The sequence below is a fragment of the Rhipicephalus microplus genome, chromosome 6 (assembly GCF_043290135.1).
Source record: "Rhipicephalus microplus isolate Deutch F79 chromosome 6, USDA_Rmic, whole genome shotgun sequence".
In the NCBI taxonomy this organism is placed as follows: domain Eukaryota; kingdom Metazoa; phylum Arthropoda; class Arachnida; order Ixodida; family Ixodidae; genus Rhipicephalus; species Rhipicephalus microplus.
This window is the reverse complement of record NC_134705.1, coordinates 176162585-176186705: the sequence shown is the minus strand read 5'-3', so window position 1 is coordinate 176186705 and position 24121 is coordinate 176162585. Positions and strand designations below refer to the sequence as shown.

At 48.8% G+C, this 24121-nt stretch overlaps 1 protein-coding gene across 2 annotated transcripts in view; it reads right to left on the bottom strand.

The window, feature by feature from the left end:
* Nucleotides 1–24121, bottom strand: part of ttv (exostosin glycosyltransferase 1 ttv) — a 207267-nt gene that overhangs the window by 63768 nt on the left and 119378 nt on the right. The window lies entirely within an intron of this gene.

The window sequence follows — 24121 nt, the reverse complement described above, 5'->3', positions numbered from 1 at the left end:
CCGCCGAAATCTAACTCATAGAAAGCATCGCTTAAAACTTATAAGCCAATCTTCATGAACCGCGGGACTTTACGAGGATTCCCCCTTCCGAGGAATCGTTGCCGTTTGCTTCGCACTGTGAATCAAAAGAAACGTGGACCGTGCGTATAGATGCGATACAATTTACGTTCCGCGAATCCTGCAAAAAAAAAAAAAAAAAACCTAGCGAAATTGTCGAACACTTTCTAGAGGCACGGAGCTCAGAATGACATCCAGAAAGGCATTGACGTGCATTATTTTTTTTTAACCTAAACATCTCGACGTTCATTGCATAAACCTTCTTCTATTTCTCCTACCCACCCTTCTTTTTCATGGCGTAGGAAAGGATTAAGAAAAAAAAAAACGAAACTGGCCTGAGGCACAAAATGACACTAGCCGGCAACGAGGAACGCGGCTTAATTAAGGCTTCTCCGAGAGCCCTACTCTCTGCGGCATAGTATATAGTGTGCTACATCTGTATGCAGTGCAGATATAAAAGCGCCAATTTATTGCCCCGCTCTCAACACACATTAACACGTATAGGCGGGTTGCGCGAGAATCACAATAATAAAATCACGGCGTAAACACAAGCGCTGAGAAGGATGGGCGTTCTTTTTCAAGATCTGTGAATCAGAGCGTGCCTCTAGCACTTTTTTCTTTCTTTCGCTGTCTCTCTTCGTACTTGCGAGCGCGTATCACGGCGCTTTTGCCACGTTTTAGCTTTCATTTCCCTTTTCTCGCTCGCGCCAACAATATATAAGTGTGGAGCGGCGGCACGGGCACCCGAGAGAAATTATTCATCGTATAAGGGGGCGTACAAACTTAGCACGCCGCGGGTTCATGAGCCGTGCCGAGGGCGCCGAATTTGCCGCAGGATGTGTATACCCTATTCTAAGTGCAACAGCAACAACAACAACAACAAAAACAACAACAGCAAGAAGAACAAGAAGAAGAACAAGAAGAAGATCAAGAAGAAGAACAACAAGAAGAAGAAGAACAAGAACAAGAAGAACAAGAAGAACAAGAACAAGAAGAACAAGAACAAGAAGAAGAAGAACAAGAAGAAGAAGAACAAGAAGAAGGAGAACAAGAAGAAGAAGAACAAGAAGAAGAAGAACAAAGAAGAACAAGAACAAGAAGAACAAGAACAAGAAGAACAAGAACAAGAAGAACAAGAACAAGAAGAACAAGAACAAGAAGAACAAGAACAAGAAGAAGAACAAGAACAACAAGAAGAAGAAGATGATGATGAAGAAGAAGAAGAAGAACAAGAACAAGAAGAACAAGAAGAACAAGAAGAAAACTGTGCTGCGAGTGCGTAGTTCACGGGCGCCGCCTCGGCGGCGAGATCCGAAAGCACCTTTATATGCGCTGTTATTAAGGCGGAAGCCTCAGCTGCCTCATCAAAAACCGAAGTTGACCATCAGCGTCGTCAACACGAGTGATCATGCTAAGCCGCATTCACACGACGGACGTGATCGCGGACGAATCAGTCGCGTGACATGTGACGCGATTCTGATCCCTCCGCAGCCGGCATTCACACAGGACAGGGGATAATTCACGCTACAAGCGACGGTTTTCCCCCATTTCTCCCCAAGGATCCCCTGCGTATTTAGGCCTCCGTCGCTTCACGAACCGCTCCGCGCGGAACAACGCGGGAACGAGTGACGTAAAGTGACGTAATACGCAATCCGCGGGTTCGAATCGCGACTTCATCCGTCGTGTGAATACAGCTTAGCAATGATCACGTGACGACGTCAAAATTTGAGACGTCATCACGTCACATCGTCGCTTGGTCAAATGTAAGGCGATCACGGAGGCTGTTGCAAAACTGCGTGACGTGCTGAAAGTCTTGCAATAAACTCCGATCCTGCGGACAATTCGAAAACTGTTTAAGTGGCCCCGTCTACACTGAGGGTGAGGGACAGAAATGTTCCAATGTATCCGAAGTTGCAACAGGGAGCTTACCACTGTTGAGCAACTCGGTCACGACAGGATTTAATCATGATAGTTAGTGCACCACATTACACCGGTGTAATGCGGCTGCATGAGACTGAATTTTTCCAAACTACAAGTGCGTAAAATACGTATAGTTAATAGAATTCCAATGGCGATATGATATGCGCGCTGTGGATTAGAACGGTAACATTGATGCAACATACTGATAAGGTATGTTGACCATTCTAGACCATCGGCATATAGACCAAATGACATATATACACCCAACGCTAAGAAGATATAAGACTGGGCGAAGAGCACGCCGCGGCACCTTTTCTGTTTTCTAATTGACAGTACCCAAGCAAGGCCTAGCACAATGCATACTCAGCACTGCACATGTCTAGTTAATGGACACGGAACAGGCGAGGCTTACACACCCTGCCCACTCAGCACTGCACGGCTTTATCTATAGAAACAGCGCGCGAGGGTGATGTGGAATAAGCAGCCATCTTTTTACGCACCACATCCCGACGTAGACGAAGCTTTTTTTCGAGAAAAGCCCTGGCTCTCTTATTATACGAAGCCGAGTAAGCGAAAGAGCCAGGCATGTGGGCGTATTTATTCATCGAACTAAGCATACGACATGTTCTAGGATAAAAGATAACAAGAGAGATCAGAAGAAAGAAAAAAATGAGAAAGATGCAACAAGACATAGGTAAGAGATGAATAAAAGGAGAGCGGCATGGTCAGACAGGTGAGAGAGGGGTACGGAGAGGGCCGTAAAACGAGGTGGAGGTAACAAGAGAGGAAAGGTGTAAGATGAAAGAGGTGATAAGAGAGCGGTAAGAGGAGAAAGGTGAGGACCGGGGTTAGGCGAAATAGGTTAGATGAGACAGGTGTACCAAGAGAGAGGTGAGAAGATAGGGGGCAAGAAGGGAGAGTTATGGAGGTAGTGATAACAGGAAATAGGTACGAACAGATAGAGGTAAAAAAGCGGTAAGGAGGGAGAGAGGTAAGAATAGAGCGGTATAAGGAGAGGTAACAAGAGACAGGTAAGCAGGGAGACGTAAGGAGAGAGCGGTGTGAGGAGAGCCGTTAGGAGATGGGTAAGTACAACGAGCTAGGCGTGAGAGGAGAGCGGTGAAAGCAGAGGTAGGAAAAGAGGTAAGGGGAGAGCGGCAATGAAAGAGCGGTAACGAGAAAGAGGCAACGGAAGAGGTAAGAAGAGATAAATGAGAGGGCAAAAAGAGAGGCCTAGGTAACACAAGAGCCGTAAGCGGACACATGCAGATTGCCTCGCTCGCGGGTTTCGGGGTAGAGAAAAGAGGAGGAACGGAGGAGAATAAAACTAATTGGATGTGCTCGAGGCCGCGCAGAAATCCCTTTGTATCCGGTCTCGTACGTTCTCGTTTCTTCTCGTTTATGCACGAGAGGAGCTCCCGGAGAGCGCGTATACTACACAAAAGGCGAGCTCTGCTACGGCTCCGAAACGGGAGCCCTTCGTCAAGGCAGCCCGCCCAAGAGCAGCAGACCATGTGTGCGTGCGTTCCATTGCGAGTCTGAAAGGATAGACTCGGGAGCACCCGAACTAGAAGAGCGAATAGCGCACGCAAGGACAGTTAAATAGTCACATACAACGGTTTGCTAGTTTTCTTTCCTTTTTCTTTTTGGCAGCACTGGTTTGCTAGTTCGCTTAATTTTTTTCCGTTCAGACAGAGGCCCGTGGTCGAGGCCAGAGTACTCTGCGTTGTCAGTGTACGTTAAAGAACACCACGTGGGCGAAATTCCCGGAACCGTCCATTACAGCGTCTCTATAATCAAGTCGTGGTTTTCGGACGTTAAACCCCATAAGCTATGTTTTATTCTTCTTACGTCACTCTGTCGTTCACGGGAGATTTTCAAAAAAAAGGTAGTAGGTAACTAAATCGTGGGTTTATTAGAACATGAAAGGAACATTACACGCCGCGTGCAACCATTAACCGATCAATACAGTCATAGTATACAGACATCATTAGGCAATGCTGGTAGCGTGCGAGAAAATACGGTTGTTGAAGCCGGTTAAAGGGCCGGTGAAGACGCCGCTTTCAACAACAATGATAATGATAATGGCGACAACGTCAAAGACACAATCACTGGAATGAGACCTTATGTCGACGATGCTTGATATGCGAGGTTTAACGTCCCAAAACCACCATCACGATTATGAGAGACGCCGTAGTGCAGGGCTCCGGAAATTTCGACCACCTGGGGTTCAGTTCTTTAACGTGCACCCAAATCTGAGCACACGGGCCTACAGCATTTTTCGCCTCCATCAAAAACGTAGCCGCCGCAGCCGGGATTCGATCCCGCGATGGGGACGATGTTGGTGCAACAACCCACGACATTTTTTTTTTCCTACGCCAATGAGTTCGCCAATTCCTACGATAGGCATGACCGGGTATGTGAACGCATCATTTTCCAACGTGTTAAGGACGACGTATTTATCCCAAGCGGTATGGGCACTACACCATGACGAACTAAAATTAACAAAACAAAACAAAAAACAGCACGACAACTGTCGACCTCTGGAATGCGGAAGCGCTGCGTCTTATCAAGAGTTCTCGAATGAAATAACCAGCGTGCACTCATGCAAACTTACAACGAGAACGGCTGACCAATTATAGGCAAAACGACGTGTTTCTAGCCTCGGGAGCTAGAAACGCGTATACTGTCATTGATCGGGCACACCGAGCGAAACTAATTTTCTCGGTTGTCCGTTCAGCTTGAGGGCGTTAAACGAGTTCCTTTTTAAATAGCAGAGGGCGAAGAGTGAGCGAAGGCGCGGCAAACGTCGCGAAAGGCAAAAGGTTCGTTTCGTTTAACAAGATTCCTCTCTTCCGCAAGCCCGGAAAGCTCCGCGGCAAAAGCAACCGCCCAAAAGCGCAACTGCACGCGAGCGTTGGTCCTTGCGAGTTTTATGCATTTATCCATTTATCTTTTCTGTGCCTTAGTTCGATTGGGATCCGGTGACGTTGATGAACAACTGAGACGTCGACGTTCGCCAACGAAGGAACAAAGAAAAAAAACGTGGCATAAAAACACACACACACAAAAAGCAAAGAGCAGCCAAGCTGCGACGTGCCATTTTGAACAAGAAAGACGAGCCCAGAAACTTTTGACGCTTGCCGTCTTTGTTGCCTAATCTTTAAACAAGCGTCGGAGAGAAACGAAAAATACCGCAAGTTGGATTGGGCGGTTTTAAATACGACGATTACGTATTCCCGCAGATGCTCCTTTGTTTGGCTGTCCTTAATGACATTAAAGGTACCATTCATAAAGGCCACGTGGCAACGCGATCCTATAACTTTGAATATGTATAGCGGGACAGGTGAGTCATTGACACCAGCAGCCTGATCTTCTTTAAGAAAATCGCAAAACATTAATTATTAGAAAAAGCGGTGCATATCAGAGAGGAATAAGCTCATGTTATTCGCGACGCAAGCAGTACACCGCGTCGGAGAGCGGCACTTCCTTCGGTGTACTGCGTCCGCAGTACACCAACTGGAGCCCTCGCTCGGTATTTCGGGTAACAATCTAAAACTTTCTCCAAAGTTTCAGAATGCCGCAAAGTAAATTCGCGAGCGAATGATTATATATAGAACAAGGACGCTTCTTGCCAACGTTAACAGCTCGATGTGAACGCAGTTACTTAAAACATTCTTACTGTTACCCTTGCCCATTTCTTATCTCCCTCTCTCTTAGCTGTCTTTCAGTGCCTATTTATCCAACCAATTATTAGGAGGGTGGCCCACCAGATACCCGCATTCGGTTAATATCCATACGCTTTTTGTACTTGGAATTTTTGAAACGGTGTTTATAATATTCTATTTCACTTCCTTTTGCTTATTATTATTACTACATCACAACTGTTTTTAAAACGAAAGCCATAAATACCTTCAAGCGTGTCAAGTGGCGATCGGCGCAAACACGAGCTGTGCAGAGAACTAATGACAACTGGTGACATAACCACCAGACGTCGTAGTGATGCCACATGTCAGCGCAATTTGTGACGTCACGTAACGACAACATCGTTACTAGGCATCGTCGTTTGATCAGAGGTGGGGCGATAGTGGATGCACTGCAGTACCACGTGACGTGCAGAGAGCGTCTGGCGGCTCCGAGTTCGGAGGTGGTGCAAATCCCCGCTGGGTCCGGAAAACTTTTGAGCGAGGTGAATTCTAGCGAGAAGAAAAAAATAGACTGTGGCTTTCACCAGAGTTATTCATTCATAATGATTGATATGTGGGGTTTAACGTCCCAAAACCACCATATGATTATGAGAGACGCCGTAGTGGAGGGCTCCGGAGGATTTCGACCACCTGCAGGAGTTCTTTAACGTACACCCAAATCTGAGCACACGGGCCTATACAACATTTTCGCCTCCATCGGAAATACAGCCACAACAGACGGCTGTCCAGACCCCAGAGAGAAAAGGCCCACAGTTAAGCAACGAGGCTCGCCCTGCCCGTCCCCCATGTGGGTGCAGGCCCGCAGTCAAAAGCAACCCCTTAAGGGGGGATTAATCCCTCGGGACTTCAATAAAGTTCTTTGGCTGACTGACTGACGTCACGACCCCGTGACAGCCTATGCAGTTAAGTGAACATTACAGGAATGCCAAAGTCAATCGACACATTCCGGCCGCACTTCTCTAAATCGCTTTATTGATACGTTGGCTCGACGCGCCTAAATTGCGATCCGTCAGCCAACGGGCGAACCTTACCGCGCTACGCAGATCGCGCGGCTGCTGCATGGCGCGAGAAAATTGATTACAAGCGGCGCGCGGCGGTTAACTAACGAGCCAGTTCCCGAGCAGAGCCATTTATTAAGGCTGAAACATCCGACGGGACCCGCTAGGGGGTGGGGAGTTCGACGAAGGCGAAGATCGTTACAGAATCGAAGAATGTCCTTGTTTTCCCTTCTTTTTCGCTACAAGCAAGTATACCATAGCTTCATCGTCGGTTATAAAAATCGAGAGTACTCGGAGAGATCGCGTCACTGTATGCCCTCATTTGTCAGGCCTTTTTCTCATCCCTCTCTTCTAACAAAGCCCGCCCTCCGAGAATAAACACGTGTTAACGCACAATGAGTGAACATGCCCCCCTTTTCTCTACCAACGCTTCCTCTCTATCCATCACCCCTAAAACAGAGTCTCACTCACTCGCAAAGCCTGGCCTTCGAGACCAATTACCGCAGTTGGCCCATAGTGCGTATACGCCTTCATCTGATGATCCCTCACCTCCTTAACAAAGCCTCCCTTCCTCTATAGCCCATCTTCCGATGCAGAACACAGTATACAGAGTGCTTATGCATTCCTCTATATCGTGTACACGTTTACTGAAGCCTCGCTAGCTCTAGCCCATCCTCCGAGACGAAAGGCCCGCACTGGCTCTGAGGGCCGGAGGGCAGCGGTGCCGAAAACAAGCACAGTAAACGTCGGCGAGTTAACGAACTGCAACCGTTGGCGTCGGCTCGTTATACGCGCGGCCGTGTAACCAAGGAGGCAGCAGTAGAGCTGACGGCTGCGTTCGGGAAAACGACGACGCTAATAGGATGAGACGAATTATCCGACCCGAAGCTGCCGCTGATTCTGCTGGGTGATGCTGCAGCTGAGCGGGACGAATACCCGGGATATACGCACGTACAGTGACCGAGCTACGAAGACACTCGCCGCGTAGACGTTGTTACACAGACCGCTATAGCTGGACGGCGCGCAGAGACGTTTAGCCTCGTTCCAGTTCAGATGAAGAGAGCCCCAGCTTCACACAGACCGACATCAAAGTAGAGAGAGAACTAACACTAAACTTTATTTTAGACCAGGTGCACGTTCTCTTCGCCCGGAGGTGGGCGACTTCCTCATTCCGGGTATACAAAGTAAAAAAAAAAGAAACATCTAGCTCTGGCTGTGCCCAGACCTTAAGGCCTCTCTACACATCACGAAGGAGCAATGGGATGCATCTCTGAGGAACAGCAGTCTTCACACTCAACTCCGGGCCGTCCAGAGGGACCATGACATCACGACGAAACTTCGACTTCCGGTGTCATTGTAGGCGGAGTCACCGACACGATATGAGAGGGGAGGAGGGCTAGAGCTACCCCAAATATCTGTCCCTGGGGAGTCAGGACTTCTTGCCATGTCATGTGTCCCTTATACATTCACCTACGACGACTCGACGGGGGAAAGATAGTTTATTTTTCATTTTCTGAATCAATTGCATTGACACCCCCCCCCCCCCCCCACCCCTGTTTTCTGCAACCTAACGCGGTATCACAAGCTTTCTGAAACTAGCATGGTTGTGCCCTGCCGCCGTGTTCGGCCAACCACGGACCGAGCGACGACGTAATGCGATGACGTCCTCATGTGACGTCAAACAACTGTAGCGTCACATTGCGTGACATCACGCTGACGTCACAAACTTAGGCGATATGTGACGTCGCCATCGACGCCGGCAGTCAGTTCGTGCGTTCGGTTTAAAGCACCCACCAACACAGGCGTCACACGGTCACGTTTGATCGCGACCGAAGTGCTTGATGGCGATCGGCTCTTTTTAAGAAAGCTCCAAAAAAAGGGGCCAAAGCTGTAATACCGCGTGACACTGGTGTACAGCTTTCGTCTTCACAATAACGGCGCGCTTTGCCGACTTCCCACAGGGGAATCCATCGAGTTTGTCCGGTGCACACGGGTCACAAGGGTCACCGTTCACGCACACGCGCACTAGAGCGCGCACGCGACCAGTAACGCACGAACGCACGCACGCACCTTTAAAGCGATGGCTCCAAGCTGGCGCTACAGCGCCGGGGCTCGTTAGCTAAACGAAGCAGCGCAGCGGCGCGCCTTGCGTGCTTCCGAGACTAGCGGCGCGCGCCAGCCGGCGCGAAATGCACTCGAGCGCGCGCATCGATCGCCTCCGGGGACCCGTATATACACTGTGCCTGCCTGTCCGCCTGCCTTAGCGGAATCAGTCATGTCTATAGTAGCGCTTAGAGACATTTAGAGACACTACGCGGCGTAGAAGGCTTAGCACCAGACTCTTGCGATACTTCTCGATTGATATGTGGGGTTTAACGTCCCAAGTTTGCGATACTTCTCGTTACCAGCAGCACAGACGGCGCCAGGAAGGAGCATAGAAAGACCCCCCCCCCCCCCTTCTTTACCAAAGAAAGTAAGTCCTCCTTTCACCTTGACCTTCTCCCCCCTCCCCCTTCCCCACGCCCATGTTAAGGAAACGCACTTAGGAGCAAAACGAATTTTTTGTGAAATTAGTGTAGCATAGTTTCACGACCCCGAAAACATCACCTTTGCTGCGACACGATGCCTGGCAAGCGAGAAAACGCGCGAAAACAAAATGCCGGTGGAGGCGCCACCTCGCGGATTCCCGCGCAAAACACCGTGACGTCGTATATCTTGAAGACGTCTGCTGGGGCCCTACGCAGCTTTAGATAAGATAAAATGGAAGCACATCATCATCTGTCGGTTGCCACGGGCCTTGCATAAGAAGTTCCACAAGATTTGATCCAGCCAATGTCGCGAAAAAGACGATAAATACATTAAAATTTTTGACGTCACGCACGGCGATTTCGGCGCGAAATTTAAAAATGAAACTTCGATTGATTTGTGGGGTTTAACGTCCCAAAACCACCGTATGATTATGAGAGACGCCGTAGTGGAGGGCTCCGGAAATTTTGACCACCTGGGGTTCTTTAACGTGCACCCAAATCTGAGCACACGGGCCTCGACATTTCCGCCTCCATCGGAAATGCAGCCGCCGCAGCCGGGATATGAACCCGCGACCTGCAGGTCAGAAAAATGAAACTTCGGCCTTGGTTTTATTCCCTAATAGTTAACTTGTGACAGTGAAACATATGGCATTAGAGTTCTCGGACAGTAATTTATCCAAACCAAGTTATTGTTTCTCTCTTAATGTCCCCTTTAAACAGCCGACTTACAGTTAGAGCACCACTGCAAGAAGCTATGTTACAGACATACTTCACGGGTGCGTTTCGGTGAACGCCATGTTGGGACGTTAAACTTGCCGTCGTATCTTTACCATCTAAACCAAGAGGGCTAGGGTACACGTGCTTAAGCGTAAAAACGGTCGCGTTGGCGCATTCGACAGTTCACGACATTGTTCGTTCACGTCGCGGTATACAAAAAAAAATAAGAAAAGAAAAATCATTTAAGAGCGTCAAGGTGGCGGCGCCCATACTTTCTTACGTCGAATCGTCTGTATAAAGAACCGGTTCACGCCGGTTCACGCTATAGCAGACAACATTCGACGTTTCACGACATTGTTCGTTCACGTCGCGGTATAAAAAAAAATAAGAAAAGAAAAATCATTTAAGAGCGTCAAGCTGGCGGCGCCCATACTTTCTTACGTCGAATCGTCTGTATAAAGAACCGGTTCACGCCGGTTCACGCTATAGCAGACAACATGCATGCCTCACCGTTTGACGTTCTCACGGATGCCGTGCACGGCTGTTTACTTCGCGCACGTCTGCCGTTCCTTCCCGTTCGATAAATTGGTCCGAGACCCATTTTCCCGCCGTTTCCCGCAGAGTGACGCAGCCAATAAGCGACGGAGGAGCGACATGGCTGAACCCGCGTCGTCTGCTCTCGCCTCGATCTCTGCATCGTCTGGCGTCTGCAGCGGGACACGTCGAGCTGTTCGCTTCTTGCTCTACGGTTTTCACGCTATGTCGTACGTCGTTTCGTTTCCAGACTACGTTACAGCAGTTAATGGAGTATTTTAGCCTGTCCTCCGGTAGAAAAAGAGCGCACAGCAATTGAATAGTATATATATATATATATATATATATATATATATATATATATATATATAAGGAAAAGAAGTGTATACCAAAGGGCTCGTTTTTCCGTGTTTTGACCCGATATTAATGAGATATATCAGACAGTAATGCCAAGGAATGTACAGGGGGGAAGTTATTAGAACCAATGGAATGTAAATAGGAAAGAAAAGTGGGTGAAAAAATAACCAGCCGTGAGCAGGAAACGATATATATATATATATATATATATATATATATATATATATATATATATATATATATATATATATATATATATATATATATATATATATATATATATATATATATATATATAGACGATCTTACGAAATACACGTGGGCTGCTGCTCAGCTTGGCTAATAAAAGAATGTTTTCTTAGTTTTGTATGTCGCGACGCAAACTTATTTAATAAGGTCACGAAACGTCGAAAGCGTCAACTCAATTGTTTTCACGTGTATGCGTCTACCACAGCACTCCCCCCCCCCCCCCCCTTCCGCACCCGTTCGTTTATTCCCTAAATATAATATAACGACAAGACCAACAGACAAAATATGGCGGCTACCAAACTCGTCTGCAATACAGTCATATCTCTGTCGTTCACTGGAAGGAGTCCCTCTCCTCTCTGGATGACGTCAGCGGTGCGACGTGGGACGGCGTCTATTCTATTGCAGGAGTATATAGAATTAGTAGAGTGAACGCTCCCTGTTCCCCGGCGGCAACAAAGTGATATAAAATGTCCTTTAATGCGTTTGCCTCCCGAAGTGAAGGTCATTCTAATTTCGGCGTTTTGAAGAAGAGCGCGCGGCGTTGCAAGAGACACAACGCTATATACTGCGGCAAGCACGGTATATATAGTGTAGCGCAATCGAAGAAAGCGAATCGCCGAATAAGCGCTTAACAGCGGTGACGTAAGACTGCCTCTGTTCTGCGTATAGTTGTTTGGACTGCATAACGAATTGTGAACGCCTTTCTATACCCTTTCAAATCAAGTCGAATCAGTTTGCATTGAAGAAGAATGGCAATTTGGGCTAGTTGGTTTGAATTCACGGTAATAAGGGCTGCAGCGCGAGCACGAATGTGCTAGAAGAGACAGACGAAAGTCGAGTTTAGTTTCATTTAAGTATCCTGCCGCCCGGTTCTTGGCCCATCCCCCTTTGTGGGTAAGCGCCATCCATCAGAGGTCATCAGCATCAACTAAGCGCTCGTGTTGTCCTCTTTGCTTTCCGTGCCTCGACTTTCGTCTGTTTCTTCTATAGCACATTCGTGCTCACGCTGCAGCCCTTATTACCACGAATCAGTTTATTTGGTATATATACTCAATTCTGCGGCGCCGGCGTGGCAACGACCGCGAAGAATAACGTACGCAGTCGCCCATGGCTGTGTTCCGATTCTTAGACAGCACGTAGACAGTCCACGAAGACTGCTTAAAAGACAGCATCGAGCCGACTCGATGCTGTCCTAAAAATGAAACACATTTAGACGGCTTCTACGCGACAATGCGCCACTTCGCGTCGAGAAGAAAAAGCTATAATAAACAAACGTAACAGTTGTATTTTCTGGCTTATTTCGTGTTGAAATAAAAAAAAACAAATAAACGTTACTCGCATCGAGTCTGGAGAAGCATCAGCTTGTGTGCAGATGACCGTTCCGGCGAGATTTGATCTATCTGAGCGATTTGCTTAGCCGCCATCTTGTTTAGACAGCAAAGTAGCCTGCATCGTATTTGTCCACGATGCGGTCTTCTCGGAGCTGGCTATTTTCTCGGCTACGTGAGAATAGGAATGGCAGTTAAGACGGCCGCCGTCCATTTAGCTGTCTATTTAGCCGTCTACGGTGAGTATTGGAACACAGCCCATATATTTCAACTAACGTTCACGGGCGGTAGATTTCTTCCATGCATCCTCGCCATATGACCGAATTAAGCTCCTAAAAGGTTGAGGACAAGTGCATGCCCACAATGCACATGTGCTTGATCGCCAGTGTACCACGTCGCAATGGAACGAGCCGCACTTCGAGCACACTCGGCTATACTTCTTGCATTCCCCGACTCTTCGAATTCCCCCGAAACTTCGCCGACGTGACGCTGCACCCTTTTGTGTAGGTTATGGTTGGGTGTAGCGTTAACTGACGCGTACGCGCTTCACGTAGAGATGGCCAACACCGCAGCATGTGACCACTGTGGGAACACAAAAACGATTGAACATATTTTGTGTGAGTGCCCACAGTGCTGTTTACAGAGAAAGCCGCTTTGCAGTACGTTTGATAAACTAGACGACCGAGCTCTTTCGAAAGAACAAATACTGCACCATCGACCGAACCTCAAGTCTCAATCCAATATTGTTTGTTTTAAGTGGGGCTGTTATATGTGGGCTCGACTGTGTAACAAATTAATTTTTTTGTAAGGTGCAATTTGTCATGTCTATATGCGTACTCCAGGAGTTATTTTTCGTCATCTACAGTGGAAAGTTCTCATTCGCCTTAGTTGCGGAGCTGCGATAGTAAAATTGCCCAATTCTTTTGTGGGGTATCTGCATGCTAATCTCTCGGGCTTTGGTTGGGTTTGCTGTATAAACCCCATTTCCCCACCCTTCAAAGGGTAGCGAACCGGTTATTTTTATCGGGTTAACCTCCCAGCGTTCCCGTGCAGTTCCTTGCAAGGCAACGATTGATATGTGGGGTTTAACGTCCCAAAACCACCATATGATTATGAGAGACGCCGTGTAGTGGGGGGCTCCGGAAATTTCGACCACCTGGGGTTCTTTAACGTGCACCCAAATTTGAGCACGCGGGCCTACAACATTCCCGCCTCCATCGGAAATGCAGCCGCCGCCGACGGGCTTCGATCCCGCGAGTTGCGGGTCAGCACTCGAGTACCTTAGCCACTGGACCACCGCGGCGCGGTCCTTGCAAGGCAATGTCAAGGCCCCTTTTTTGGAGCGTGCGCATGAGACAGTCACATAGAATGCGTGCCTTTCGACGCTATCTGCGTGATGGCTAACAATGTCTTCACATAGACCTGTGCCGCGACGCATACGCTCTGGACACGTGTTGACGTGAACGAAGAATGCATAGTGATAACATGACCTTTTTAGATGGTTCTTTTATCCTTGTCTTGTTTTCGTGATATTTTTTTTTTCATTTCTGGAGGCTACACGTATATACTCGATGTTCCCTTCCATTAAAAGTGGGCATTCGTAATGCGCTTCTTCTCATAGATGCATTATCATAATCATCCATCTGGGTCTCTCTATCCTCGTGTTCTTCGGGTGTCACCCCAATCATCATCGTCTGTGTGCGCGCTCTGTCTCAAACTGCCCGTTCGCTGCTGAGCCCTCGGGCTGAATAAACGCTGTCTCAACCCAGACGTCATACGTGGTTAAGTTGAAAGTAGCGCTTGTCACGTGTCCTTCACTCATCTTACGTACGTGCCTTTAGCACTTACAACAGTGATGGATCAGTATCAACTACTAGCCCAAACCCAGTGCGCCCTAACACAGCTCTGCCCTCTTCTTTAGTATAGTTGTGGACATTGTTGCGAACGACGGCCCGATCCCGCCGCTGCCACCACTGTTGCGAATCTGCCTCCGTGGCTGCCACCGATGCCACCTCCGAAATCCCACCGCTGCCACCACTGTTGCGTAGGGTATGTTTATCAGCTCGCGACTGCTTCTGCGCAGAGCTGACAAGACGAGCGGACGAGACGACGGTGAGTTAAACAAGGTTTATGTACAGCATATATACAGAGGCGTTACAATTTCGGCACTGTGGCCGACAGAGACTCGAAGAGCCGAGCTCTCCTCTCTAACACATAGGTCAGCCTTTCGCCTAAGACCGCTGACTCACACACATGTCGGCCCTCCGACACGGGGACTCCTCTCCTAGGACCTCCGATCGCGACGCGCCGCAGGGCTTCTTTTATTTACACCGGGCCCAACCAAAATGTCCAATCAGAAGCGCCGCTGGTCGTCAGGCCAGATTCCTCCAATGGGTTTGCCGCGCCATGCGTCAGACCACCCGACACGAGGACGCCGGCTCGCTGTCACGTGCGCCGCTGACTCAATGCACGTGGGCGAGAGAGGCGCCGCGCGTGTTCACGCCGTTGAGATGTTCGCGTCAGGCCGACTGCGGGCTGGCCTTGACCCAGATTGCCTTTTTCCGAGGCACGGACGTTTGACGAGGACTCGCTGGCATAACAACATTGACTATGTATAGTGGACATTGACTAAACCACTGGTGTGCCTTCACATACGTGGAATTTCGTATAAGTCGCATGTTTCTTATGTTGCCCTCAAGCAACTCACCTTGGCACATTTAGATGACCGATACAGCGACTCTGTGCACATTTACACCGATGGATCCGTAACTTCATCCGCCTCAGCTGCAGCCTTCGTGATCCCTCAACTCGGTATTTCCCGACAGTACAAACTAGATCATAGGTCATCTTCGACAGCTGCAGAACTTGTTGCTATACAAGAAGCCATAAAATTTGTGAACGACCAAGCACCGCGTAAATGGACGATTCTGTCTGATTCAAAATCAGCGCTTCAAGCTATCCATTCTTGCTCAAGAAGAGGCCAATTTTACGAGTTAACGTTAGGAATCGTACAAGCATTTGACCTAACACACAGGAGCGGTCACTTGATTACACTCCAATGGATTCCTGGACACTGCGGCCTGGTTGGCAACGAAACAGCCGATAGCGAAGCAAGAGCGGCAATATACAACGCTCCTAGGTACGTCAAAGTACCCTACTCGCGAGGTGACGTCAACACATTGTTGAGATCACTGATGCGCGAATGCGCTGCCACTTACTGGTCGCTACCAGATCACCGGAACAAGCGCCTGCGGGAAACAGACCCCAGTATGACTTTTCGTCTTCCAGATAAAATCGGCCGAAGACATGCTAATATACTGCACCGAATTCGCCTGGGCGTCGCCTTCACTCGCCACTACACCCACCTAATCGGCCGTGCGGACAGCCCAAATTGTGAACGCTGCCAAGTGCGCGAAACGATAGCTCACATATTTTGTGACTGTGCATTATACGTGGCGCAAAGAAAAATGCTAACTGCAACGTTGGCAAGCATTGGACGAACACCATTAAGTGAAAGCCACATATTGTCAGCAATGAACGACCAAACAGTGTCAAAAACTGCTACAAAGGCTGTTCTAGACTTTATAAAAACCACTGGACTAGAAACTAGACTGTAGGGTACTATGCTAAGTGGCTACTGTACAAACGCACCACCTCTTTTTGTCCCCATCATAACCCTTCATCCCTCTTTCCTTCCCCTTTCTCTTATCCCCTGTGTAGAGTAGCAGGCCAGAGCGAACTAGCTCAGGCCAACCTCTCCGCCTTCTAATAAATTCTCACTCACTAGTATAGTTGCATATAGCACACACGACATGGGCATCGCGGCACTTCGACGCGGGTCTATAGCGTGCGGCTTTGCCCGGCTTTAGCACTTGTCGGGTTCATTCGGAGCACGCTCCAACGCGCGCTCGAAGGATCGGGAAGAGCGCCAGAGCGGATGGGAGACAGTCCGACCGGACATCGGCAGGCACCTCCCCCTTCTTTCGGACCCGAGACAGGCTATAAGCTGCCCAACATAGACTTGCCCAGTGCGCGAGACACTTCGCGATTCCGCGCCGCTTGCAGCCGGACAAGCGGAAGTGACGCCCTTTTCGCTTCTCCTTTTTTTACGGACTTCGCTTCCGGCCTCGGAAAGAAACACAGCCGCTTCACGTCCGTGGGGAGTTTTCTGCGACGAGAGTTGGCGAGAGCCCCTGAGAAGACCGAGAGTGTACTAGATCGGCGGGATGTATACGGCGGGGAGGAAGACCGGTGTCAGAAGGTTGCTCAATGATGCGATGTCTAGCCCGTATATTCGCTGACGCACGCATACGAGTGTTGGCAGTTTGGACAGGTCGTAGAAAGGGCTGAGCGAGACGAAGGCAGGGTGGTTACATACCTGGATTCTGCGGCTTGCTGTATATTGCTACAAGAAGCGAGAAAGAAAGGTGTGTGTGTGTGTGTGTGTGTGTGTGTGTGTGTGTGTGTGTGTGTGTGTGTGTGTGTGTGTGTGTGTGTGTGTGTGTGTGAATTGGTATTGGAAGGATAGCGAGGCGGGTATCAGAAGGATGGCGAGGCTTTTTCCTGCTTCACGACGGCCGTGGTCGGTGGCTTACCATAGTCAATGTCAATTAGCCGAAGATCAAGATATGGCGTTGCAGTTTCTTCGCCTTTGAGAGGGGGCCTTTGCGATGCAAATAAGTGTGCGAAAGAGCCATGCTTCACTGCATATGGAGTGCTCGTGACTGGAAATACATATACTTTCCGTGGGTTAGTGAAAATTGCAGAAAATTAGCGATCAATACATCGTCTGAGAAGACAGAAAGGCGAACTCTCGCCTTTTCGAGTCGTCCCCCCCCCCTCTTTCTCCGATTTTTCTACCGGCCTCAAAAACAGAGGCAATAGCGACGCTTTACTTATGACGTCATTTCCGTGACGCTTCCGGCCAGGTCACGTGACTCGCCTGCAGACGAAGTCGACCGAAGCTCGGCTACTCAACATTTTTTAGGGCGTGAGAATAAAAAAAAAACGCCCTGCGCAGCTACCGCGAAGCTCAGCTGCAGCAATCTGCACTTGGGGGAAAAAAGAAAAAAAGAAGAAAAATGCCGAGAAGAGCTTCCAGAAACGAGATAGCAAATCACCGTCGCCGCCAGACAAGAAGAGAGGTACATTTGAGCGAAAGGACATTTCCCCCGGGAATGCGACGTGTACGGCGCTTTATGCACGGTATAGCGAGTAATAACGTTGCCCAGAGGGAGGTCGGAGCCCCGCACAAACACGCCGTAGCTGCGCAGTGTAGACGCTCTATAGGCTGGCGCACTAAATCCGTGCAATGTACCGCAAAGCGAGAGAAATTTTAATGGCCACTGCTGAGAACAGACATGCACTGAAGCTCACAGCGAAGTGAGCAGGCGATGGGAGATGCGTGGTGGATACCCATTTTGTATACGGCGTTGCAGACAAAAAAAAAGTGAAAAAGAAAACGCAAACTTGGCTTCGTTCAATTTATGTGGATCGAACAAATGACTCAGTTGTAAGAAGATTCTCGTTTGCATATTGCGCATGAATAATGTTACGGACGTCCTGGCACAGCGTAGAATATATATATATGTGAAATAAGGGAAAGAAGTGTATACCTAAGGGCTCGTTTTTCCGTGTTTTAACACAATATTAATGAGCTCTAACAGACAGTAATGCTAAGGAATGTACAGGGGAAGTTGTTAGAACCAATGGAATGTAAATAAGAAGAAAGAAAAGTGGATGAAAAAATAACCAGCCGTGAGCATCGAACGCGTTATTCGAAGGTCGTAGGTTCGTTTCCTGCTGTTCAAAGGCTTCACCACAATATATATATATATATATATATATATATATATATATATATATATATATATATATATATATATATATATATATATAGAGAGAGAGAGAGAGAGAGAGAGGGGGGAGAGAGATATATATATATTAGGATTACACAACCCTTCGGATTACACCACTGGCCGAAGCACCAAGTCCTCGGTCGTCGTCGTCGTCGCATGCAGGGTGCATTCCGCCCACGGAGAAGTGGATGGTCGCAGTGCGCATGCGCGTGTCAACAAGGCACGTGGCGCCAAATGCGGCGGCCGGGAGAGAGGGAGGGCGCCGCTTTTTTCCAATTACGGGAGCCTCTCGAGTGGTGGTGCCCGGCGCGTCACATATACAACGATACCGCCGGGCAAAAAGGGAGCCGCGATAATTCGGTGCAACAGAGCCGGAATCAGAGCTGGCAGCTATATATATTATTGCCGGCCCCTCAATCCGCTATAGGTAGATATCAATTTTTTTTTCCCGGATATGTTAGCCTGATTTATCGTCCGCCTTGCTAACTTCAGCTGTCGGGTGATCACTGTGATTTGTACAAAGATCCCACATACAATAACGAATGTTGGGGTTTATCAATGAATCAATCAATCAATCAATCAAAAACCTTTATTTTCACCATTTCATACAAAGGTGAAAAAGGGAGAACTGGAGAAAAAGCCGATAGTTCTTCGGCCTGACAAAGCTCCGGTCCCCCAGGCAGACAGCGGTGAAGTTTGTTTCAAAACAATAGAAGAAAGAATGTTACAAACCACGATATGATTGTGAAGGACGCCATTAGTGGAGGGGCCCCGGAAGTTTCGATCACTCCGGGTTCTTTTACTACGCAGATAAATCGTCTCACGAGCACGGGCCTATAGTATTTACGCCTCCGCCGAAATTGCAGTCGCCGCGGCCGGGATTCTATGCCGAGACCATCGGGTCGGCAGTCCAGTACAGTAACCATAAACCACTACGATCCCATCCATATAAGCACAAATAATACGCACAGTCATACACACATACCCACAAGTCATTCATAAAGGTCCGTTAGGCGAGAAGTCCACACAACAACAACAACAACAACAACAACAACAACAACAACAACAACAACAACAACAACAACAACAACGACGACGACGACGTCGACGCTTTTACGTTGTACGCCACACAGGAACTGCTTTGGCACAGGCCCGAGAAATTACTGCATTGAAGCGCTATACGCTCAGCATATGTCGTCCTGCGTCGTAACGCTTGAGCTATAGAAAACGCATACTATACCTTACCAGAAGAGAAAAAGCCAGAAATATTTTTCGGGGGAGGGGGGGGGGCATTTAACTAGCCCTATATTAATGCATGTTCGTGCGTATACGCCCTGTATGCTTGCACGCAACACGTGCAAGACCGAAAATGAAGGATGGGGTGGGAGGAACCCCTCCCCACCCCTCTTTTTTTAAATATATGTACGTGACAACATGCATAGTCAGCGCCAACCAATCACGGGCTTTTCTTCCCAGACTCCTAAGGCGCGCGAGGTTTTCTTTTTTTTTTCTTCAATGTATACGAACCTTTTCTACCCCCTCCCTCTTCTGTCATAATATTGCCGCCAGTTAAACGATATTACTGCGTTTAAAAAAGATAAGCCAACGCTGGAGGCGAAATATCCACGGTTATTGAAAAAAACAACAACAAAAAGAAACAGTCCGCTGATCACAAAACCTTGTATAACTGTACCACTTCACAACTACACCTCGTTTAGTGCTGGAAAAGCGGCTTTACACACTTAAAACCACCACTATAAGGTGAAACAATCTTCTACGTCGTTTCCCGAGCTGCGAGACGTAACCGCGCCGTGATGAGCGTAATTTCATTTTTCTTCTATAGCGCGTCGACCGCGGCGGCGGCAGCTGTATAGTAATCGCTTGCGCGAGACGCCCACAGTCGACGACTCAATTACTGCTGGCGCATATAAGCTTTATTCGGCTTATATATCTCACCAGAATTTAAAAAAAAAAAAATGAAACGAAGAAAAACGACAAAAAGAAAACGAGTGAAATAAAACAAAAAAAAACAATTGTAGAGACTGAGCAAGCAGAATAAATGAAAGACAGATGAGGAACTCAATTTCGTTTTTCTTTCATTCTCCCCCACTTCTTTCCTCTTTTTTTTTTCGGCGCGCAGAAGCAAACGGGAAGGCGACCGCAGAGGCGGCGGCTCAGCGGTATATAGAGCTTCGCAGGACCACATTATGCGGAAGATCGCGATCAACACCGATGCGCAAGATTGCGGAAGAGACGAGGTGCCCCGGACGGGAGGGACAACTGATGCGAAAGATGATGAAACAAACAAACAAACAAACAAACAAACAAACAAAGAAAAACTATCATCTCGAGATGACGGTTTTATTAAGGTGCGTGAAATGATCGCCACGAAGTGATGTCAGGAAGATGATCGAAAGCGTTATACTTGAATTAAGATTGTACAGTCTCGCAAAGGTGACGACGCCATTCTTTTAAAAACAGTATCGGAATACCATAGAAGTCCATCGTTTCCCGCATCATTTTCCGCGTCATTTCCCGCATCACTTCCTGCCTGCGGGGCAACACATCTTTTCACTAGTCAATGCCACATTGGCACTTAAAAAAAGACAATTAATTATACTACCCCTGGCACCAACGTCTGAGACCTATACCTTCATCATTTCCGAAGAAAAAAATATTATAAATAGCGACTGTTGCACTTGACGTGGTGTGCGTATAATGCGACCTTAGTGATAAACAACAGGCTCCGGTAAGAGAGGACGCAGTTAAGGACCAGCGAATAAGCAAGTCCAGTGCAACAGCCAGAATTCTTTAGCGAAACTTAGTCTACGTTGGGCGCAGTTCCCAATCGTAAAGCCAGCACCGGCTCACAATAACGCATGACGAGATACTAACCATCGCTAAGTCAGGAGTAACTATAGGATTAGCATGTCGTGTTCGATTGCCGGAAGAGGGCGGGTTGGTGTACGCTAAGCTAGGCTCTTCCGTCTTGAACTGACGTCGCCGAAACAGTCACATGTTGGGGCCTGAACTACGTGACGTCACTCAAGCCTTATCAGCACGCTGGTTGGTTAGTTCCTTATTCCAAGAATAGGGGTGCAACAGCGTCTCCGCGCCGTAGTTATCAGACTGAAGCCACGTACCCTCCGCGCGATCATAATTGACGTCATCAAAGCAGCCACGTTGGAGCCAAGTTGCGTATCCGTGACGTCACGCGCGAGCTACCAATCACGCTCGCGTCCAACAGCCAACAAACGACGAACCGGGCAAGCGGAACGGTATACTTCTCTGCAGAGCGTGCGCGCACTGCACAGAACTCGCTCCACGCTGTGGGTGCAACGTGGCGCGCTCGGCTCATCATCGAGCCTCATCATCGAGCCGCGCATCGCACACCCATCCGATACACGCACCATCCCAAGCGCGCTGGAGAGCGTGACATTTATGCGTCGTCTTTGTCAACAGCGACGAAAAACCCGCGCGTGGGTATTGCAGAATTCTCGTGACACGGCGCACCGACACGCCACAACCGACACGTACCGCTTGCGAACGACGGGGCGCGCGAAAGGATACGTTGAAGATGTGCTCGCCCTCTTGATTGGTCGAGGAGCTGGAACTGCAGCTTCCACAGTGCTGTACGGAACTACTGACGCAGAGCATAGATACGCGATGACATTCTGGCAGACGCATACGTTCGCGCAAGTACAGCGCTCATGTGTTTCTCAGCTATACGCCGTTGGCGAGATATATCAGAGAGCTTTAGTACTGCGTTCGCTGCGTACGTGGCGGCGTTGCGTACGTAAGGACGCCACGTTCTGCGTAGTGCGCATGCGCAGACCGCACGTATCGCGTTACGTACGCAGCCGCTACGTACGCACGCATGAGATGCGTGCGTGCGTACGTATGAGGTGATCGCGCCGCTCTCGAACTAGTTCGCGACAGCGCGAGATTTCGTTTTGCAAAATGGCGGCATCGAAAGCAAGCACCGACCGGCTCTGTGGCTTTAAATATGGCCATAATCTGGCTATAACACTTGGATTGGCTCACATTGGCTGTCAACAACACGTGCTTCGATTTTGATCTACCAGATGGCGCAACACGCTTCACGCTCGTTACGTACGTGGGTACTACGGCGTACTAAAACACGATTAGTGGCAAACGACGCCACGTAACTCAAGGCGCTTGCGTGATGCGTACGTAGCCCCATTCCGCAGTACTAAAACTCTTTATTTATGCGTCGTCTTTGTCGGCAGCGAGCCGCGCGTGGGTATTGCAGAATTCTCGTGACATGGCGCACCGACACGCCACAACCGACACGTACCGCTTGCGAACGCCAGCTGCGCGAAAGGATACGTCTAAGGGGTCAAACTCCATAAGCGCGAAAATGCACGCGACGAGCGACGCGACGTAGATCGTCTTCGCGCGATCAGTCGCTAGCGCAGGCAAACCTCATTCACGCGACGGCTTCGGCGAGCGAATTCCACTGTTGCTGGCATGAGGCCGTCTACTCGCACCAAGAAAACCGCGTAGCGAGCGGTATGCAATTTAAAAATAAGATATATTGTTGTGTAATGCAACGGAAAGTGTTTATGAGTGCCTTGCAGTACTTTTTTTTATATGCACATGCGTAATAAACATTGCGTTATTTCTTGTTGCGCATAAAGTGACTCGGGCAGGGTCACGTGCACCTATGTAGTTTTTTGTCTTTTCCGGTTTTTTCGCTATTGGCTGCTCGAGCCCAGCACTTCCGGGCGATGAGCGACGGTTTCCAAATCTGGAGAACCGAGCGATCGCGCGAAAACGAGCACGCGACACGTCGCGCGAACGCCCCGTTTCGTCGCTCATAGCATCGCTCGTCGCTGTCACGTGCATTTTCGCACTTATGAGGTTTGCTCTTAAGATGTGCTCGCCCTCTTGATTGGTCGAGACGCTAGCAGCGCAGCTTCCACAGTGCTGTACGGAACTGAACTGACGCAGAGAATAGATACACGATGACATTCTGGCAGACGGTTACGTTCGCGCAAGTACAGCGCTCATGCGTTTCTCAGCTATACGCCGTTGGCGAGATATATTAACGAGAGCTATAGCCGGGGCCGGTGGGGGGCGCTGTGCGTTTTCATTCGCAACGTGACGGAGGCCTCGTTGAGGCGAAGAATGCCGCAGATGCGCCACAAAACGGACCGTCGGTGTTGTCGGGCGTACCTCGGCGTAAAGACGAGCGATGCAATACACCATAATCGCGTCACCGTACCCGGCGAAGGTCCGGGGATCGAATTCCGGCTGTGGCGACCACATTTTCGATGGAGGCTGAGAATACTTGAGGCCCATTGTACTCAAATTTATAGGTGCCCGTTACTAAACCCCGGGTGGGGAAAATTTCCCGAGCCCTCCACGACGGCGTCCCTCACGATCGCGGTTTTGAGACGTTAAATTAACCCGAACAATTATCATCACGTCACCACATGACGCCACAGTTCTACACATTCGAGACGAGATCACGATGTCGCACAACGTGACGTCACATGACGTCACATGACATTCTCGCTGGCTCAAAAGTGGGCCGATTACGAAGGCTGTTCAAAAACCCGTTAGGTGCAGAAAGCTACTGGGGGGGGGGGGGTGCATAATAATAACATTAACGGAGAGAAAAAAAAGAAGATGATGGCTCTCGCCTTCAAGTTGTCTTGGGCTAACGCATAAGGGACCCTGTGAGTGAGTGAATGAGTAAGTATGAGTGAAGTGAGTGGGTGAGTGAGTGTGAGTAAGTGGGGTGAGCGAGTGTAAGTAAGTGGGGTGAGGGAGTGTAAGTGAGTGAGTGAAACAACCTTATTCGGTCCACAATAGACGCGAGTAAACTCAACTCCACCACGC